The sequence below is a fragment of the Cupressus sempervirens genome, chromosome 2 (genome assembly GCF_028749045.1).
Source record: "Cupressus sempervirens isolate cs-2001-9-10 chromosome 2, ASM2874904v1, whole genome shotgun sequence".
Lineage (NCBI taxonomy): Eukaryota > Viridiplantae > Streptophyta > Pinopsida > Cupressales > Cupressaceae > Cupressus > Cupressus sempervirens.
In genome coordinates, this window is record NC_143119.1 from 21,775,980 (window position 1) to 21,795,730 (window position 19,751).

A 19,751-nucleotide genomic window follows, 5' to 3' on the forward strand; every position below is an offset into this window, starting at 1 on the left:
AGGAAAGAAAAGTTTCAATTCAAAGGAATTTTTTCATTTTGAAGGAAACAAGAAGGGCAAGAAAGAAACCACAGTGAAGAAAGAGGAAGTTGAAAAGCCTACTTGTTCACATTTTCAAAAGAAAGGGCATGCAAATGTAAAGTTTTGGAAACTACATCCTAAATTGAAACCATAGTGATTTAAGAAGGATCACAAAGGAAACAAAAAGACTACACCTATTGTTCACAATCTTGGATTAGATTCTAATGATGAAATAAAAATAAAAATTGTGGGTTTGAAAGGTAAAGATTTTGTTTGATTCTATGACGAATGTTTCATGTTCTACTTCCAATAGTAGTGATGTTTCTAAAGATAGTAAAAGGTGTGAACTTTTTCATATAAGGTGATTTCTAGGAACACTAAGATTGACACATTGATAGATAGTGGATCCCAAGTTAATTTAATTTTAGAGGAAGTTTTTAAATAATTGGGATTAGAAATTAAGCCACACAAGAGACCTTATCCTTTAGAGAACAGATTACAGGTAAATAGTCAGTGTAAGGTAAAATTTGCAATAACATCCAAATATAGAGATGAGGTTGACTTTGATGTGGTATTGTGTTGGATATCCCATACTTATATGATAGGAAAGTTATCTTCTATAGGGAGCATAATACTATTATTTATTCAAGGATGGGATTGAATACATTGTAATGGCTCATCATATGTAGAATGAGGGATCAATTGTGAATATAGGCCATTTGAAAATGATTGTAAATGCAAGTAGTAGATTGACTCTCATGTTTTCCTCAACAAGTGAGGATCAAGTGCAAGTAGAATCAAGTCTTCAACCAGTGATGCTAAAAGAGGGTTTTGATGATTCATTTTCTAATGGTGTTCCTATGTGGGGGATAAGAAGAGTTGATACTTTTCCTCTTTCATCAGGTTACTTGGTATTGTTGCTTCTTTTTCTACTAGTTGGTACTATGTGGTTGATGGATGAAATAATGAATCTTAGTGGATGTATGGTTAATTATGTCAGCAATGCTATCTCATTTCTTACTGTATTAATGATGAGTCAAATATTTAGGATTCTAGTAGGTTGTACACATGATACTAGACAAGTGAGCTTAACATGCCCTCACTTTCATTCTATGTAAGAATAGACTTTTGGAGGTCCACAAGCTTCTCACTGGGGAGGACTTATCTAGGTGGATCTAAAAGGCCTAAAAATTTTACAGTCTCAAGATCTCTCAAATTGAACATCATTCCAAAGAGCTTAGAAAATGGGAGTTAACATAACATGAGCAAGGTCAAAATGATCTCATATATAGAAGTTATGCTCAATTAAAGGTTTATTAAAATTGGTGAAGCGGAGGGCTTGAAAAAAGGTTAAAAAATAAAATCACCAAAAAAGGTCAATATTGGTCTCATTGTGAAGAGTCTTTCTAGAGGTTACCAATGGCGTTCATTTCATCAAAATCTAAGATAAAATGTGGAAGATATTACATAAATGCTTTGACCTCAATAAAAGGAGCCCACTATTTTCATGGGCATCCCTTTTTGTGGGTTTATATTTTCTAACAAAATGGCCACAAATTTTATGTATATAAAAAAGATATGTTGTTTACCACCCCTAGTTTAAAGGCTTATAAATAAACCCCTAAAAATAGCAAGATCTCTTGAAATATATCTTCGCTATAATTAAGGATGTGAATCTTTAAAATATTAAGGATATTTCCAAGGAGAGCCAAATAATATTAAAATTATTTATGAGGGAATTTATGATCAAATTATATATCATTCATTCTTTGGAAAGTATATTATTTTGTAAGATTTTATTGTAATGGAGGGATTGTTATGTGAAAATGGGAGATTTCTAGAATATTATGGTTTTCACCATAATAGGAAAATAAGCTTGTATAAAATGGTTCATTTATCTCTGATAAAGATAATTTGTCCTTGTGGGAAAGAAATTAGTCCTAGAGGAAAAATTCTTGGAGAGAAATTTTTATGAGAGAATTTGAAAGGTGTTATTTTACACCAACAATTGTAAAAGAAGAAAGAGATTGTGAAGGCTCAAAGCTTGGATTCTATAACAATCTTTTTCTTACCATAATTAATAAAGGGGTCCCCCAATTGAGAAGCTGACTTAGAGATATAGTCCTACCAAAAAAGCTTTGTATCAAATTGTTTTTGTCTCTTTATTCTCTTTCTTATTCTCTCATCCATTTAAGTTTCTCTCTCTCTCTCTCTCTCTCTCTCTATATATATATATATATATATATATATGTGTGTGTGTGTGTGTGTGTGTGTGTGTGTGTGTGTGTGTGTGTGTGTGTGTGTGTTATATATATATATATATGTGTGTGTGTGTGTGTGTGTGTGTGTGTGTGTGTGTGTGTGTGTGTGTGTGTGTGTGTGTGTGTGTGTGTGTGTGTGTGTGTGTGTTATATATATATAACACTCCTAGTTTGGGTAGGAAAGATTTAAGGACAAAACCTCCAATGTTTCTAATATAAATTTAATAGATAATTATAGAAATTTAACATATCAGACTAATAAAATTGTTATCTGTTACAATGTTCTAAAATCAAGTCATCTTTTGATCTATTTGAGCTCTTTGGCCTATTGAAGGATTTTTTTCATCATAAGTTCTCTTTGCCATACATGTCATGATTGAATTAAATTGTGCTCAGACATTGCTAAAAAAAGCACATTGATAAAAAAATCCCATGGAAAGATTCTTGAAAGAATTTTTTTGTCAATATAAAATACCAAAATGAGATGCATTTTTTTGCCATATGAGTATTCATGTAATTAGTTGTTACTGGATCTCAAAATTTGCCTTAGCATTGCACCATCCCATATAAATACTTATTAAATTTAGATTTTAGTTTTGGTGAATAAATAATAGATAAATTTTATTATAATGACAGTTGAGATTTGTCACCCTCTTTGTCCTAAAAAAACTATCATGCCTTGTGTTGTATTTCCTTTTTAGAGTGTTTATTGAATATCATTCATACTAGCGTGTTAGATCTATTCATGTTATCCTCTTGTCTTCAATTTAATGAATTCATTTATATTAGTGATTCAAATATTTTCTTTATAATATAATATTAAATATATAATCAATGTAGTATATTATGTATGTGTAAGAAAATGCATATGTAATTGGAGCCTTTATATATTCTACTCCAACATCATAGGTAAGCATCATTTATATAATTAATACAATACTCTACTCAGTCTAGACATAGCCATAATTATGGTGAACTAGGATAAATCCTGTGTTGTATTTTTTCTTTCCTTTATTCATTTGTTCATATGTTGTTCCCTTTTTGCAATCAATCCTTTCAATTGGTATCATAGCGAAGTTGTGTAGGTTGGAAATCGGTGTTGAATTTCCATAAAATGCATATGTGTTCTTTTTTTTTTAAGCAAGACTTGTCAATTGCAATTAAAGGAAAAACTAAGAAACCAACTACAATGTCAGATGAAGATTTGGAAAAGATCTATGAGAAGGGAATGACATCATTTTTTTGTAGTTGTCTCAAAACATCTTGTTTAATGTATTGAGTGAAAGCACAACATGATAAGTTTGGGATAAAGTTCAAAGCATGTATGAGATGACATTAGTTGCAAATAAAATATTTATTACGAAGAATCTCTATGAGCTAAAAATGAAGAAAGGGATTGCGATGTAAATTCATATAAATGATTTGAACACTTTATTATGTCAAGAAACCTCACTTGGTATGACTAAAGATGAAGAATCTAAAGCTATCATCTTGTTGTGTTTCTTACCTAATAGTTGGGATCTTGTAGTTATAGTAGTTAGCACTTCAAATTCCATAAAGAAAAAGCATAGTCTATGACGAAATTTTTGCCACTTTACTTAGTAAAGCTATGAGAAGTAGTAACAAAGAATCCTCATCTGGTGATGCTCTTACTATGGTCAACATTGAGATAAGGGGAAGAGTCCATTATAGAGGAAGAAATTGTTAGAGTAATTATTTGTTCTAACTTATTAATTAAATCACTTTGATTTAATTAATTAAGTTGCCTATTACTCTAGTTTTCTTAAGCTATCTTGTAGGTGCATATAATTAATATTTTATTAATTATATTGTGCAACCCTAGCTTTCTTAGGCTTTAGTTTCCCTTTTTGGGTTTCGTGATTCCTTTATAAGGATTCACCTCTTTGTATTTTATTCATTCACTTATTGGATTATATGAGATATTGCTCTTTGCATGTCCATAAGATGGATCTGGCTTTTTGGCCTCCTTGATTTTTCCTTGCCTCTGTTCTTTGCTTCATCCATGTGATAGGTTTATGGATGCAGGTGTTCTTGGGAGATTAGTTTTTCACCTAATCTAACATGGTATCAGAGCTAGCTTGTTGCTCATTGTTCGTGGTTTGTTAAAGCATTTCAGAAGCTGCATTTTTCAGAGCAATGGGAGGCCGTATGGAAAACTTTAAAAAAAAAAAAAATTGGGACACTTTGGGCTCAAATGGATGCTTCCATTGAATTCAAAAGGCTGTTTGCAGTCAAAATCCATATAAAATTTGTCCATTTTGGACGTCATTGGTCTGCGAGGCATTTTTTTTTTTGTCCGACAGGGCCGTACGACCCCTTGCACATAGTACGAGGCATCAAAAATCAAAAAAATTCCAAAAAAATATTTTTTCGGCTGTTTTAGCTGTCGGCAGTTATTTAACCGTAGCAGAGCTGCTAGCGGCCACCGCCACTGCTCTGCCCCGCAGCGGCCCTCCAACCTCCCGCCGCCCGGCCGCCGCTTCGCCGACGATGGAGGGATTTTTTTAAAAGATTTTTGTTTTTTATTATTATTTTTTTTTTAAAATAATTTTTTCATTTTCAGAGGCCCTGGAGGTTTTTTCTCCGTAACTTGAGCATACGGACGTATTTTTTCAATCTAAAAAATACGTCGGAAAGCTGGTTCTGAGACGGAGATGCTGGTATAGGTGTTTTTGGGTTTTGATATAGTTTGGTTGCCTATTTTGGCAGTCAAAGCTGGATGTTCTATTTTGCACTCCGAGAGGCGTATCTTGAGCTTCCGATCTTCGATTTTGGACTTCTTTATATCACTGGAAAGCTCTTTCTGTGCTCTTTCCAATGATGCTAGTTGTTGCTCCAGATTCTATTCCAGGCACATCCTATTTATTCTTTTACATTTTAGCATTATGGTGGATATCCTGATTGTTTCAGGTCCAGAGATCAATTTTGTTGCTTCAGTTGCTTTGTTTTGGGCTTTACCTTCTATTGTTTTAGCCTTATGTTTTTATTGATCATTGTTGATATTCATTGTAAGCATCTTTATGCAATGCACTGAGATAAAGTGCCACTCTTGCGTTTCGGGATCCTTTTCATCATTGTGATTCATTGTACTTACACTATTTTGTAAAGTGCCATGGGGGGGGGGGGGGGGATAGTTGTTTTCCACTTATAGGCCCTCTTTCTCTATTTTCTCATGTAGTGTTGATGACACATGCCTTTATTGGTGTTTGTACCTCACTCTCAATGTGTTTGGCTCCTATTTGTAGGAGATTATTGGCCCATCTTTTCAACTGCCAGTCACCTCACCTGCCTTAAGGTGAGGTTATATTGTTTTTCTATGCTTCTTTGGTTGATGGTTCATGCCTTCTATTTCCATGGAGGTTAATTTGGTTGATGGTTCATGCCTTCTATTTCCATGGAGGTTCTACAGATTATCATTTTGACAGAGTTTTGTGATTCTTCATGCTTCAATGATTCTCTTCTCATCTCTTTGTTCCTTCATCTGGAACATTCTTTGCTATCTCTTTTTGGAGTAGGGTTTTTCCCATGTGGTTTTCTCTATTTCTCCTCTTTATAGAGATTTTGTTGTGATTGGGTACCTGATCTGGCCTTGTTGTCGGGACCCAATTCTCTTTCATAGCTGTGTTAGGTTAGCTTCCTCCCAAGCTTCGCTTAAGGGGGGATGTTAGAGTAATTATTTTTTCTAACTTATTAATTAAATCACTTTGATTTAATTAATTAAGTTTCCTCTTACTCTAGTTTTCTTAAGCTATCTTGTAGGTGCATATAATTAATATTTTATTAATTATATTATGCAACCCTAGCTTTCTTAGGCTTTAGTTTCCCTTTTCGGGTTTCGTGATTCTTTTATAAGGATTCACCTCTTTGTATTTTATTTATTCACTTATTGGATTATATGAGATATTTCTCTTTGCATGTCCATAAGATGGATCTAGCTTTTTGGCCTCCTTGATTTTTCCTTGCCTCTGTTCTTTGCTTCATCCATGTGACAGGTTTATGCATGCAGGTGTTCTTGGGAGATTAGTTTTTCACCTAATCTAACAAAAATTACGATTGAAGAAGATCTTAATTAGCCAATAGATCAAGTTTGAGAGGTAGGAATGGAGAGTGTTAGTTTTGTGGTAAGCCTAATCACGCAAAGAAAAATTGTTGGGCTTACAAGAAAGAACACAAGAAGGTGAGAAGTATTGAAGAAATTATAGCGAATGAAAAGGATCAAAGTATTTGAATTATTTCAACAAGTGACATCAAATCAGATTATTGGGTGATAGATCTAGAGCTTCCTTTCATGCCACTTTTTATATGGATTTTTTTACAACTGTCATGAAGGAAAATTTGGAGAAGTATTTCTTAGAGACAATAAGTATTGTGATATAGTTGGTAAATGAGACATTATTCTACAAATGGAAGAAGGAAACCAATACTTGCTAAAGTATGTTCATTGTGTTCCCAAGTTGAGGCAAAATTTTATTTCTATTAGTCAACTTTTCCTACAAGGATATCATCCATTTTTTCATCAAGATTCTTGGAAACTAACTATAAAGGTTCTATGATTATTTCCAAGGGAAATAATGGTGTTATTTTATATCTCATTGAAAGACCTACCAAAGTAGGTGTTGCTATGACTATTGTAGGTAGTGATGTGGTTTTTTAACATCAAAGTTTAGGCCACATAGTAAGAAAAGACTAGAGATAATACATAAAAAGGATTAACTACTAGGTCTCCAATTAGTAAACTTGAACTTTGTGAAAGTTGTCTCTACAACATGTTAGCTTCTTAAAAGATGGGCATGCCATTAAGATAAGATCATTGGAACTTGTGCTCTCTAATGTCGTTGGTCCTACTTAAGTAAGCTCTTTAGGAGGTGCAAAGTATTTAATTACTTTCCTTGATGATTGTATGAGGAAAGTTTGGATATGTATAATGCCCAGTAAATCTAAATTATTTTCTAAATTCAAATTTTACAAATCTCTTATTGAAAACCAAAGAAGTCATAAGATGAGAATCTTAAAAATGGATAATGGAGGAGAGTTTTGTTTGATAGAGGTTAATTATTATTGTACAAATAATGGTATTTGGAAGGTGACATTTGTTATCTACACCCCCCTAGAAAATGGGCACAAGAAAGGCTTAATCAGACCATTCTTGAGAAATCAATGTGTGTGCTTTCAAATGCTGACCTATGCAAGGAATTCTTGGTTGAAGCATGTAATATGGATATATGCTTAATCAATTGAAGTCCTTCATCACATTTCAAATTCAGAATTCTAGAAGAGGAATAGAAGGGAAGAAGATTTTTCACATCTTTAGGTCTTTGGTTTTTTTTCATTTGTACACATTTCTCAATTATGATGAAGATCAATTTGGCTTCAGGCTTTGAATTTTATCTAATAATAAAATAATTAGGAGTAGAGATGTAGTTTTTAATGAGGAGGTATTTCCTCATTCCAAAGATGAGACCCCTATCAAAGAATACACTCTTTTATTTGATATGATGGATAATTGTACAAACTCTTAGCATGGACACTTTTTTCCTATATCATAGTCATTACAAATTTTTAATTCATCAAGGTCATCTATGAGTAGTGAATGATAATTTTCTCAACATAATACTGGTAGTGAGAGTTTATAACATCCACAAGAATAAAATGGCCCTATGATTAATGGTAAACACATCAATGATTTCTCAAGAGGGTATAAAAAATACTCATGCTAAGGATTTCATAAATTACAACTCTAATGAGCATGGTCAATAGGGCACCTTGAGTGTCTCTAATAGGCATAGTAACAACACAATCGACACTACCCATACTCTTGAACTCTATAGTATCAATCAATGCAGGTATGAAGATATTTATGGCCATCCAAACATTACCCACCATTCATGATGCATGAGCATCCTAGGGTAGTTAGCAATCCTACATGTTGGAGGGATTTTGTCTTCAAATTTTTTGATGTAGTCACCAAAGGAGTTGTGCTCAGTCATTACTTGGTCCAATGTTGTCTAAGATGATCAATCACTAAAGGGGACTTGGTCGCTCAAGGAGCTTTCCATATACTATTTCTTGACATATATTGTTTCTCTATAATGCTTGTGAGAGCTCAAAAATGCTTATGGTAGTTGTTGACACTTTGTAATGTAGCTTGTGGGATGGAGTTCTTTTTAGAAGTGTTTAGAATAAATGAAGGTGGGGTGAATCAATTAATCAAGGTCCATAAGTACCATTTGAACAATTAAACAAAAAACACTCACTATCCTTCTTATCCTATTGTTACCCGGTCTCTACTATATTGATAAACAAAATTATTGTCCCAAACATAACATACTTAGTTGAATATAAACTATAAAATATATAAATTATTCATCGCAAGTTTGACACAAGGATTTTATGTGGAAACCCAATTTCAAAAAACCACCAACAACATGTCACCACTTTTTCATTCTTTTTAAGTGAGTTCTGTTAGAAGCCAACCATATTAATGGTTTGCAATACAATACACACTATTAAATGTGACTTGGTTAGAAGATTTAATCATCCTATTAGGAGTAGCCTTGTCAAAGGACTTTGATCATTCCATTAGAATGTCACCTTGTTAAAATATTTAAATAGACTATTAAGTCCTTCAAATGACTTTTAGGTTAACCTCTATTAAAAGGATTTCAATAAAAATTGTTGCAATGATTATAAAGAAAATTGTATGATTTTGATCTGTATGATTACAATTCAATTTGAAAGTTCAGACCATTGTTCAATTTATGTATTGATTTACTAATAAACTCTCCATTGTTATCTTTTTTCTTGACTAGATTGGCAACCCTTCAACAAATCAATCTTCTTCTTTAAAAAAAACTTAAGCCATCTTCTTAGATTCACTTATTAATGTAAGAGACATCTAAGTAAGCAATATCCTTTTGCTTCACTTTCACTCTCACATACTTGTGTTCACCCTAGTGAAAATCTGATCCACCTTTCTCTATGTGCCTCCTCGACACCTCTCTCATTTGATTCTATAGCCCTTTATGAAATTAATTATTACTTTGACATTTTCCAAGATAACTGTAGATCTTAGGATTTACGATCAAGTTGAACATGATTCATTGCATCTGTCCATCTTCTTGATCATCTACTAGAAACTTTTCTAGAATTTGTATATTAGGTCTTTACCTAATCCTCACATTGAATTTTATGATACAGCTAATCAATATTATCTTCCACATGGTTTATGTCTCTCAAAAAATAAAATGAGTCAGCTAGGAATTATGATTTCCTCAAATTCATTCTCAAACACTATTATTTGGCAATCAATAAACTTTGACACTCATCCATCATTTAATTATTGGGTCACTATAAAACTTCTAACTCAACATCAACTATCTTGCTCTATTGATACTGATGTGCAGTCAATGCTAGACTTGCACAACAATTATTGTCAAGGATAACTTTAGTGGTTAATATTCACCAATTGGCTAATCTCACTCATCAAGGACCTCAAATTTGGTTAATGTTTTTGTACTTTTGGGGTGGCCATGTCATTTGCACTTTTCAAAAATTTGGTCCCATGCTTAGGCTAATTGCCAATAATAATACAAAAGTATTTGTATTTTAATGATGATTTTGCCAATGTAATCTATTTTTTCTACATGGTAAATTATATATATTTACTTTCCATTTCTATTTCTAATGTTAATTGATGTCATATTAGCCAATATTTGGTAAGAATTGAAGTAAGGTTACATGTTAAGCATGTAGATTTGACATGTGTCTCTATTCTTGGGACTTTCCATGAAACTTCTTATCCTTTCCCAATTTGGCCCAAAATATATTTGATTAGGAACATGTGCCTTTATTTGTGAGACTTTCTTTAAAACTTGGTATCCTTTTAAATTTTTTTCCCAAAATAGGATTTAGACCATTAATTTAGGATCCTCTGATGATCATAAATAATATCGATGTTGCCTATATACAACCATTCAATAATTTGGATAGAAACTATAATGATAAAAGTGGGATGAATTTAACCTTCAAGTTTGATAATCAATTAGAATCCAAATAATAATAACAATAATAAAATCATGGTTTCTAGGTATGTGTACTTGTGTCCATGATTTTCCTCAATAATGAAACATTCGCAAGGATTTCATAGCATTTTCATATAGTTAAAAAAATATCGCTAATAAAATTAAAATTTTCCTACTCAAAAACATTATTTTTCCAATAGAAATTATTTATTTTTCCCTAAATTAGTGTTTGATTTGCCAACTTTTTGTACATTTTTCCAAAGGGGGGTTTCTTAAAGTTATCCCTACTTACCATGGCTTGGTTGACACTAGCATCACTCGGTATTCCTTAACCTTTTACTCTATTGCTTGGCTTAGCTTAACTTTCTTGATATAACAATCACTTTGTCTTATCAAAGTCTAAATAATTAAATTTCCATTGTAGCTTCCTCTATATAACTCACCATTTCCTTGAGTTGCTATTATTATGATAAATTCCTCAAATGCTATTGATCAATCAAATAGATATGGAATTTAGATTAGGTAGCAATATGTCTTATTAGTATATTTGACATGAATGAAAAAATAATAAGTGTTGCAATTGTAAGTTTCCAATAGTTCTTATGGATTTTCTCAACTAACTTGGTGCATTTATTACATGATGATTGAGATTGTGATGTGGAATGATCATGGGAGTTTTCATGGACCTATTTGGGTCTTTTTTATTTATTCTATAAATATTTAATTAGTGTTGTAATCCTTTTAAGGTATTTTGTATTTAATATCTGTTGAAGGCTAACTTGTAGTTCAACATGTATTTAATGTAAGGGTTAACTTAATTTGCAACTTACTAAGTCAACTTGTGACTTAGTTAGGTATAATTAAAAGGGTCTTGTGGAGTCTTAAGTCATAATCATCTAGATTAGAGATAAGGATGTGGAAGAGGAGAAAAAATTGTGAACTAGTAGTTGCAGCTTGAGAAACAAGGACTATTCTTGGTGGCTTACGAGAACAAGTTCAGATCTTCCTCAAAGGTCTCTACCAAAGTTTGGAGCTGCACTAGATGGGTTTTGGATTGGCTCTTGAGGGATCTTGTAGAACTATCACTTGCTTTATATTTGGTCATAACCTGGAAGGCCTTACACATGACACATTACATGTAATAAGATATTTTATGAATAAAGAGTTGTGTTTGGGATCAGATCTTATAACTTGTGCCATGTTTCTATTGTGTGGTTAATTTCTAAGGGCCCATAAAACTTCCAAATAGAAAGTAAAAATGGGGTGGGGATGATGCCCACAAGCTTTAGTACTACAGTATAAAGTTAACCTATTAAGGCTTACAATTGACTACTTCTGGTGATCTACCCTGTTAGGAGCAATAAGGACTATGAGGTCAACCTTGTTAAAGGATTTACAAACATACAATATGAATAGAAAGAAAATATGGTTTGTATGGTTTAAGGTTTTCCATTTCCTAACCCTAATTTGCAAAAGGAATGATCCAAATTGATTAAGCACAAGAAAGTGATCAATGCAGAAATGGATCATGTGATGGAGAATAGGGAGAAAGGGGGTTTAATGGTTTTTTTATTTTGAGGGGTATGTGCTTAAGTCTTGAAATAGATAAAAGACAAATACTAACCTTGAATATGGAAAGTGTTTATTTATGATGTTTGTATACTATTTTGGGGAATTCTATAACCTATTCTGGACTAGAAATGTCAAGACAGAGAAAGCCCATAAATATTTTATCTTTTTGAAGGGAGGTTGACCTTGACCCTTATAGCAGGGCACAATCTTACCCTAGGGCACAATTGTACCTCAAAAAGTTGACCTCGACCTATACTGCTATAACAATAAATTTTTTGTGGATCTTGCAACTTTGATGAAAAGGGTATCTGAATCTACTCTCCAATTTGTTGTTCTACACCTATATCTATAAGAAAAATGTTGTTTTTTTTTGGATGGGGGCAAACCCAAATTTGGAATTAACCTTAAAAATGAATTGAAACTGTACTATGCATAAACAAAGTAAATGAAACTATTCACCTTGCTTATGTTGAAATCCTTGTGGAAGATTCAAATCCTTGAATCCACAAGTACATCTGCTCCAAATGAATGTAGAAATGTATATAGGATGTCTGAAATCAATGTTATTAGATCTTGAACATTAACCTTTAATGTATCTTTTCATAGGAAAAGGCTTGGATGAATATGGATGGAGAAATATTTAACAAGAGGTCCCCATAGAGATTGAATCCTTCAATAGCTAACAATGGTCCTCATTGATGAATTAGATGCTTGAACACTTGATTTCTTGAATGCTTGATAGGTAGTCGATCTTCACTTCATAGAATAACTTTGCTCGTAGATATTGTATCATGGATGCACAAGATAACTAATGTCAAAATGAGGGAAGAAGGCATCCTTATATAGAGATCTAGGAATAGACCTAGATTAAATGTAATTTAAGAGTGTACCATTCTAACACCCAAAACAATTGACCTAAAAGTGGGAAAATAGACTTTTTGAAGCCCAAGATCCCAAAACTTCTAGAAATTAAAAAATGAACCTAGGGTTAGGGATGAGGTCATCTCATCCTTGACCTAGGTTAGGGTCAAGGCCAACCTTGACCCACCAAGTCATCCTTGACCTAGAAGTCAAAGTCCTTAGTTTAATAGAGTAGGTTGTTAGAAATAGGCTAGAAATAGAGAGAGAAGCAAAATAGGGGGAAACGACCATATCTATGTAAACACCCATCCAAGGCACTTGACATAACTCCAAACCACTTACTCAAAGGGATAAAAACTCTTAACATGGAAGTGCTTCCATAAAGATGATACATTTAGCCCCCACTTTTGTAAGAGTATTAACTTGATGCAAACTCTTGGTAAAGTAATCATAATAAAAATATAATCTTGTTAAAATCAAAGAGACAGAGATCCTCAATTCTGCAAAGCCTTAATTCTTTCTCAACTCCAAGATCACAATAAGAGAGACATTTATAGACAAGAGAAAAAGAAAAAGAGTGCAATTATCTCTCCCAATGATAAATTATGTCCCATTGTGAACCACACAAGGAAACTGTGTAATTGGAAAGATGGAATTGAACCACCTAGTGAATCTGGCTACTCATTAGTCAACCCATCAAGGATTCGCTCTTAAGAATACTCCTTTTTTATAAGAGTAAAAAAAGGAGATACAACCTTAAGGACACCTTCAACATTAAGGGATAAAAAATATATTTGAAATTGGAGGGATCAAGAGATCCTAAAATATAAATCCATACCTTAGGGATTAGTCACTAATCCAAAAAGGGAGAAACAATATCTTGAAAAATAATATATATGTATTGAAATGTTTGTGTGTATGTACAATAAGTGAGAAAAGTGTATGCCACTATGTTAAAGTCATTGCTAACACTCCAATAGGAGCAATGGCTTTGATGGAAACATAAACGACTCCATTGATTATGTTTCCACTATGAGATGCCCCTAGACAAAGACAACTCAAGGGAATAAAAAAAGGGATCTACTTATTGTAGGGTCAGTATATATATATATATATATATATATGATATTATTGAAAATGAATTTAAATCATTCCCCATAGAAATTATAACTACAATCACGAAGGAGGAAAGATCATATAAGAGATACAAAGGAGAATCTTTCTAGACCATGACCTAGAGACCAAAAAGAATTAGTGCTAGCAAGTTGTGATTCCAAGTAGTTTATACAAGGAAACATGTATGAATAATAACATAGGTGAAACATAACATGAAACAACATAGAAGAATAAAGATACATATAAAGGAATAATACAATAGGTTCTATTCTTTTATCACCTTGCACTAACAGAGCAACCAAGATCGTATAAAAGAATCTAACAACATTTAGCAAATACATCACAGAAGAAATATAATACAATAAAAAAACACACAAAAAATGGCTACCATGAAGGACTAGACAATCAAACATTTCACCTACTCTCCCCATCTCATTTTATATCATTTAGGGAAAGTGGCTAACTTGGAAGAGGTACTATATCCAACACAACAGGAATGATACCCAGTTTCAAACAAGGATCCTCTTGAGAATCATAATGTTCAATACTAGGTGTAAGGGTCAATTGTGAGGAAAGAATATTAGGTAAATCAACATCAATGTCAATAGTTTCATATTCATCATTAACATCATCAGTATCATCAAGAGAATCTTCATCATCTAGATTAATCAAAATAGGATCTAAGATATGAATGGAATCATCAAAATCATGAAACTTAACATCATAAGTAACAAAAACTTCTTCTAACACATTATGCATAGCTGTATCCAAAGAAGGTAAAGATTTTTGAAAAATAGAATCATGAGCTTTAGCTTGATCATGATGCTTTTTATGGCATTCATTAGTAGATTGATTATGTTTTTCCTTACTTGAAATTTATTGAGAACAAGGAGGAAAAATCACCTGATCCTTCATAGATTCTATAGGACAATTAATAAGACTATTAAAAGACTAACAAGCCATAGGAGGAGCTTGATTAAAAAATGTGGAACCCATAGTTACATGGGGTATGGAAGGTGTAGGCCAAAGACCATGGTTAAGATCCTTACAAGGTAAACTTAACTCAAGAATCTTACAATGCTTCTAGACTTGATATGATTGAAAAAGATGATCACATCAAAAAGCACATGAATTAGGTAATGAAGGCCAAAAGAAGTCAATGGTAGTAGAATCCCTGGACTTAATAATATGATATAAACTATGATAAATTGGCTTCAATTTATTATCATAAACAAACTTAAGACATTTATGAATAGGTGAAGCAACAACATGCATGGCATTTAACCATGGTAAACCAAGCTTAACTTGAAACTAATTAGAAGTAGGAACAAAAACAAAGGTGGTGTTCATAATCTTTCCACAAAGGTCAACCAGTAAATCAATATAACCAAATGATGGATAAAGAAAACCATTACTAGTTTGAATCCATACATATGATTTATCATAAAAATCATATTACAAAGTTTTCATAAAAGGATTTTCTTCTATAATAACATTAACTAAGGAGGTAGGATCAATAGGATAACCATGAGTAGGTATCTCAACAATCTTAGCATAAATATAAAGGGGACTATCAAGAGCTTTAATAGTCTCAAAATCATCAAAGGTAATCAAAATTTCCTGAGGTTATTTTTTCTTAGGTTGTTGTCAACTTTTAGGTTAATAATTTAATTTAGGCTTAGGCTTTAGTTGAGGTACAGCTAAAACTTGAGATTGAAGTAGGGGTTGAGGTTGAGGTGGAGATGTAGATTGAACCACATGCTTCACTTGATTAACAATATGATTAAGATCATCCATCTGTGAATCATACACAATATCCATAGAAGATGGTTGAGAAATAGTATTAGTATCACATGTAGGTAAAGAATTCCTATAGATTTGAAAATTTTGGTTAGGAGAAACAAATTTATTACCACTACCACCAAAATTATCAATAGATAAAGAATTAGAATCAATTATGTCCTAATCCTTATGTTTTAAAGAAGAATAGTTCTTAGTATCATCACCATTATGGTGATGATATTGACAAAAATCTTTTGGATCAAGATATTTAGCTAACATTATAGTAGGTAAAAGAGGTTGAGTAGGAAATAAAGTAATTATATTAGTAGTTAACAACCTATTCATAATAGAATTTAAAGATTCAAAAAGAGGAGTAAATGTACAATTCAATTGAAAAGTAGTGGATGTAGAAGTAGTATTCTAAGATGCAACAAAAACTTGATCAACAATTGCATTTTCTTGTTTATTTTTCTTGACATAGTTATTGAATTTTTGAGCTTTATTTGGATTTGAAGTAACATCACTTTTATCAATAGGAATAAGAGCCACTAGAGTGGTGCTCTGAAATTGACTCAAATGTAATTGATAATGATGAAGTGTTGCACAAAGTTACTAAAAAGAAGTAAATTCAGCAATTAGAATCTTATCTCTAATACCCTTTTCCAAATTTGAAATAAACATATATTGAATACCAATATCAAGAACAAGATAGGAAATCTAAGCATAAAAATTCTTAAATCTACCAATAAATTTAGTCAATTTTTCCTTAGAATTTTGTTTACAATGCATCAAATTAGTCAAAGACGCTTGTAGGCCAATGCTTTTTTGAAATTGTTGAATAAAAGAATTAGCAAGTTGAGGAAATGAATGAATAGAATAAGGAGTCAAAGAATAAAACCATTGTAATGTCTTGTCATGAAAAGTTATATAAAGCAACTTAGCTAAAATCCTATGATCATGAGCATAATCACTACAAAGGATTTGAAATATTTTAACATGATAAACAATGTCTCCCTTACCATTATAATTCTCAAGATGAGGCATATCATTTTGCTAAGGAACTAGAGTATGGATAATATTCTGAGACAAAGGACATCCCATGTCACAATTAGGAATACTAAACTTATTTTGAGTTAAAGATGCAAGTTGTTGTTGTAAAGATGACTCAGTTTGAGCCAAACTAATAATTATATGATCATGAGAAGAAATAGGAGGAATAACAACATTAGATACATTAGGTAAAATGTACAAAGTTATAGGAATAGAAGACACAAATGGAGGAACACTAGGAACTATAGTTGGCATAGGAGTAGAATAAGTAAAAGGAATAGTATGATAAGAAGGTTGTGATATAGGAAGGGACATGGGAGGAATACTCATAGGGATAGAGGGAACTATTGTAGTCACCAAAGGAGTATAAATAGGAACACTAGGAAGAGCAATAGAAGAAGGTTAAACACTAGGGATAGGAGAAAAAAAACCTAAAACTTGAGCTTCTTGAGCTAAAGGTTTAACATTGGAATGCACAAGGTGAGTAATACCATGCAAGAGATTAACACCTTGGTCACTATCATGAAGAAATTTCTTAAGAGCCTCAATAGCTTGAATAGAACCTTGATTATGGTTTTATTGAAGAAGCCAATTACCCATTTTATCAAGTTCATTAAAAAAAATTTGGACTTGTTTAGGAGGAACTCTTAAAGCATCATCCTTTTCATGAGATGAGTGAGAAGAGTTTTGCTCCATAAGAGGATTAGAATTAGGAAGAATTAAAGGCTCACCTAGAATCCTAAGGAAAGAAGAAGAAGACTTAGGCTCAAAGGTACCCATAAATCTATGACTCCATCGAACCCTAAGATTAGAATTAGGAAAAGAAGTAATAAAGATCATAAACCAATGTAATGTAAATGAACTAAACTAAGAAAGCATAAGCAATAAATATTTTTGTATTTTGAAAGAAATTTTGCAATTTTTTTTTTTAATTTTTGAATTTTAAAATGCAAGAGCATAAACAAAATCTAATCTTAATGTAAGAAAAGAGCTAGAAAATATGAAATTAAATAGAACACCACAATTCACAATAGGGCATCTGATTCCACAAAAGAAAAGAGGGTAACCACACAAGATAATATGAACAGGCTAGATCTTACACAAGATGCAAATCTAGTACCAAAAAAGAAAAGAAAGAGTTTTCGTAAATGGGTTCACCAAAATGAATAGAAAGAAAATATAGTTTATAGGGGTTTAAGGGTTTCCCTTTCCTATCCTTAATTTCCAAAAGGAATGATCCAAATTGATTAAGCACAAGAAAGTGATCAATGTAGAAATGGATCATGTGATGGAGAATAGGGAGAAAGGGAGTTTAATGTTCTTTCTATTTTGAGGGGTATGTGCTTAAATCCTAAAATAGAAAAAAGATGAATACTAACCTTGAATATGGAAATTGCTAATTTTTTATGTCTCCATACAATATTGGGGAATTCTACATCCTTTTGTGGACTAGAAATGTCAAGAGATAGAAAACCTAGAAATATTTTGTACTTTTCAAGAGAGGTCAACCTTGACCCTAATAGTGGGGCACAATCTTACCCCAAGGCACAATCGTACCATAAAATGTTGGCATTGACCTGTACTATTCCAACAAAATTTATGTTCATGGATCTTGCAAGTTTGACAAAAAGAGTATCTAAATCTACTCTTCAATTTAATGTTCCACGCCTATATCTACAAGAAAATGGGTTTTCTTGTTTTGATGGGGGGGGGCATTGCCTTAGTCAAATTTCCTTAGTCAAACTCTAGTTTGGAATTAAACTAGAAATTGAATTGAAATTATAATATGCATAAACAACATAAATGGAACTATTCATCTCACTTATGTTGAAATCCTTGTGGAGTATTTTAATCCTTGAATCCACAAGTATAGATGCTACAAATGAATGTAGAAATGAATGTGGGATGTCTTAAATTAATGGAGTTAGATTTTCAACATCAATCTTGAATGTATCTTTGCATAGGAAAAAGGCTTTGATGAATATGGATGGAGAAATTTGCAACAAGAAGGCTCCATAGAGATCGAATCCTTTAATAGCTAACAATAGTCCTCCTTGATGAATTGGATGCTTGAACACTTGAATGCTTGATAGGTAGTAGATTTTCAATTCATATAATAAATTTTCTCCTAGATAGTGTATCATGGATGCACAAGATAATTGATGTCCAAATGAAGGAAGAAGGCTTCCTTGTATTGAGATCTAGGGTACTAACTCCTAGAGAAAGCCAACATAGGAATATTAAATTCCATTTAACCTTAACCCCTAGGAATAGACCTAGATTAAATTAAATTTAAGAGTCTATCATTTTGAGACCCAAAAAAATTAACCTATAAGTGGAAAAAGATACTTTTTGAAGCCCAAGATCCCAAAACTTCCAAAAATTGAAAAATGAACCTGGGGTCAGGGATGAGTTTGACCTTGCCTAGTTTAGGGTTGAGGTCATCCTTGACCTAGGTCAAGGTCAAGGTTGAACTTGACCCACTAGGTCATCCTTGATCCAAAATTCAAAGTCCTTAGCTTCATAGAGAAGTTGTGAGAAATAGGTTATAAATAGAGTGAGAGAATCAGAATAGGGGGAAAACAACTAGATCCATACAAAGAACCATTCAAGGAACTTGACATGACCCCAAACCACTTACTCAAATGGCTAAATGCTCTTAACATGGAAGTGTGTCTATTTTAAGATGATGCACAATGAAGTATGCACTCTATTAGGAGATTTAGAAAAATACTATTAAGTCTACCTTATTAAAGTATTTGATTGATGAACTTGTTAGGATGAACTAGTGGCTACTCTCTGATCTAGAACTTTGATTTGCTAAGTGAGATTCTTCGTATTTTAGTGATCACCTAGCTATCATAGATAGATCTATGTTTTCCCTTTTACTACTTATAGCCTTTAATTCACACTCATATACTTTATAATCTTCTTCAATGACATGATACAATATATTACATATATTCCAATCCAAATAATAACTTACTGGGGTTGGCTATAATACTAATTTCATCATAATTCACAAAGTTGGGCTAACTTCCATAAC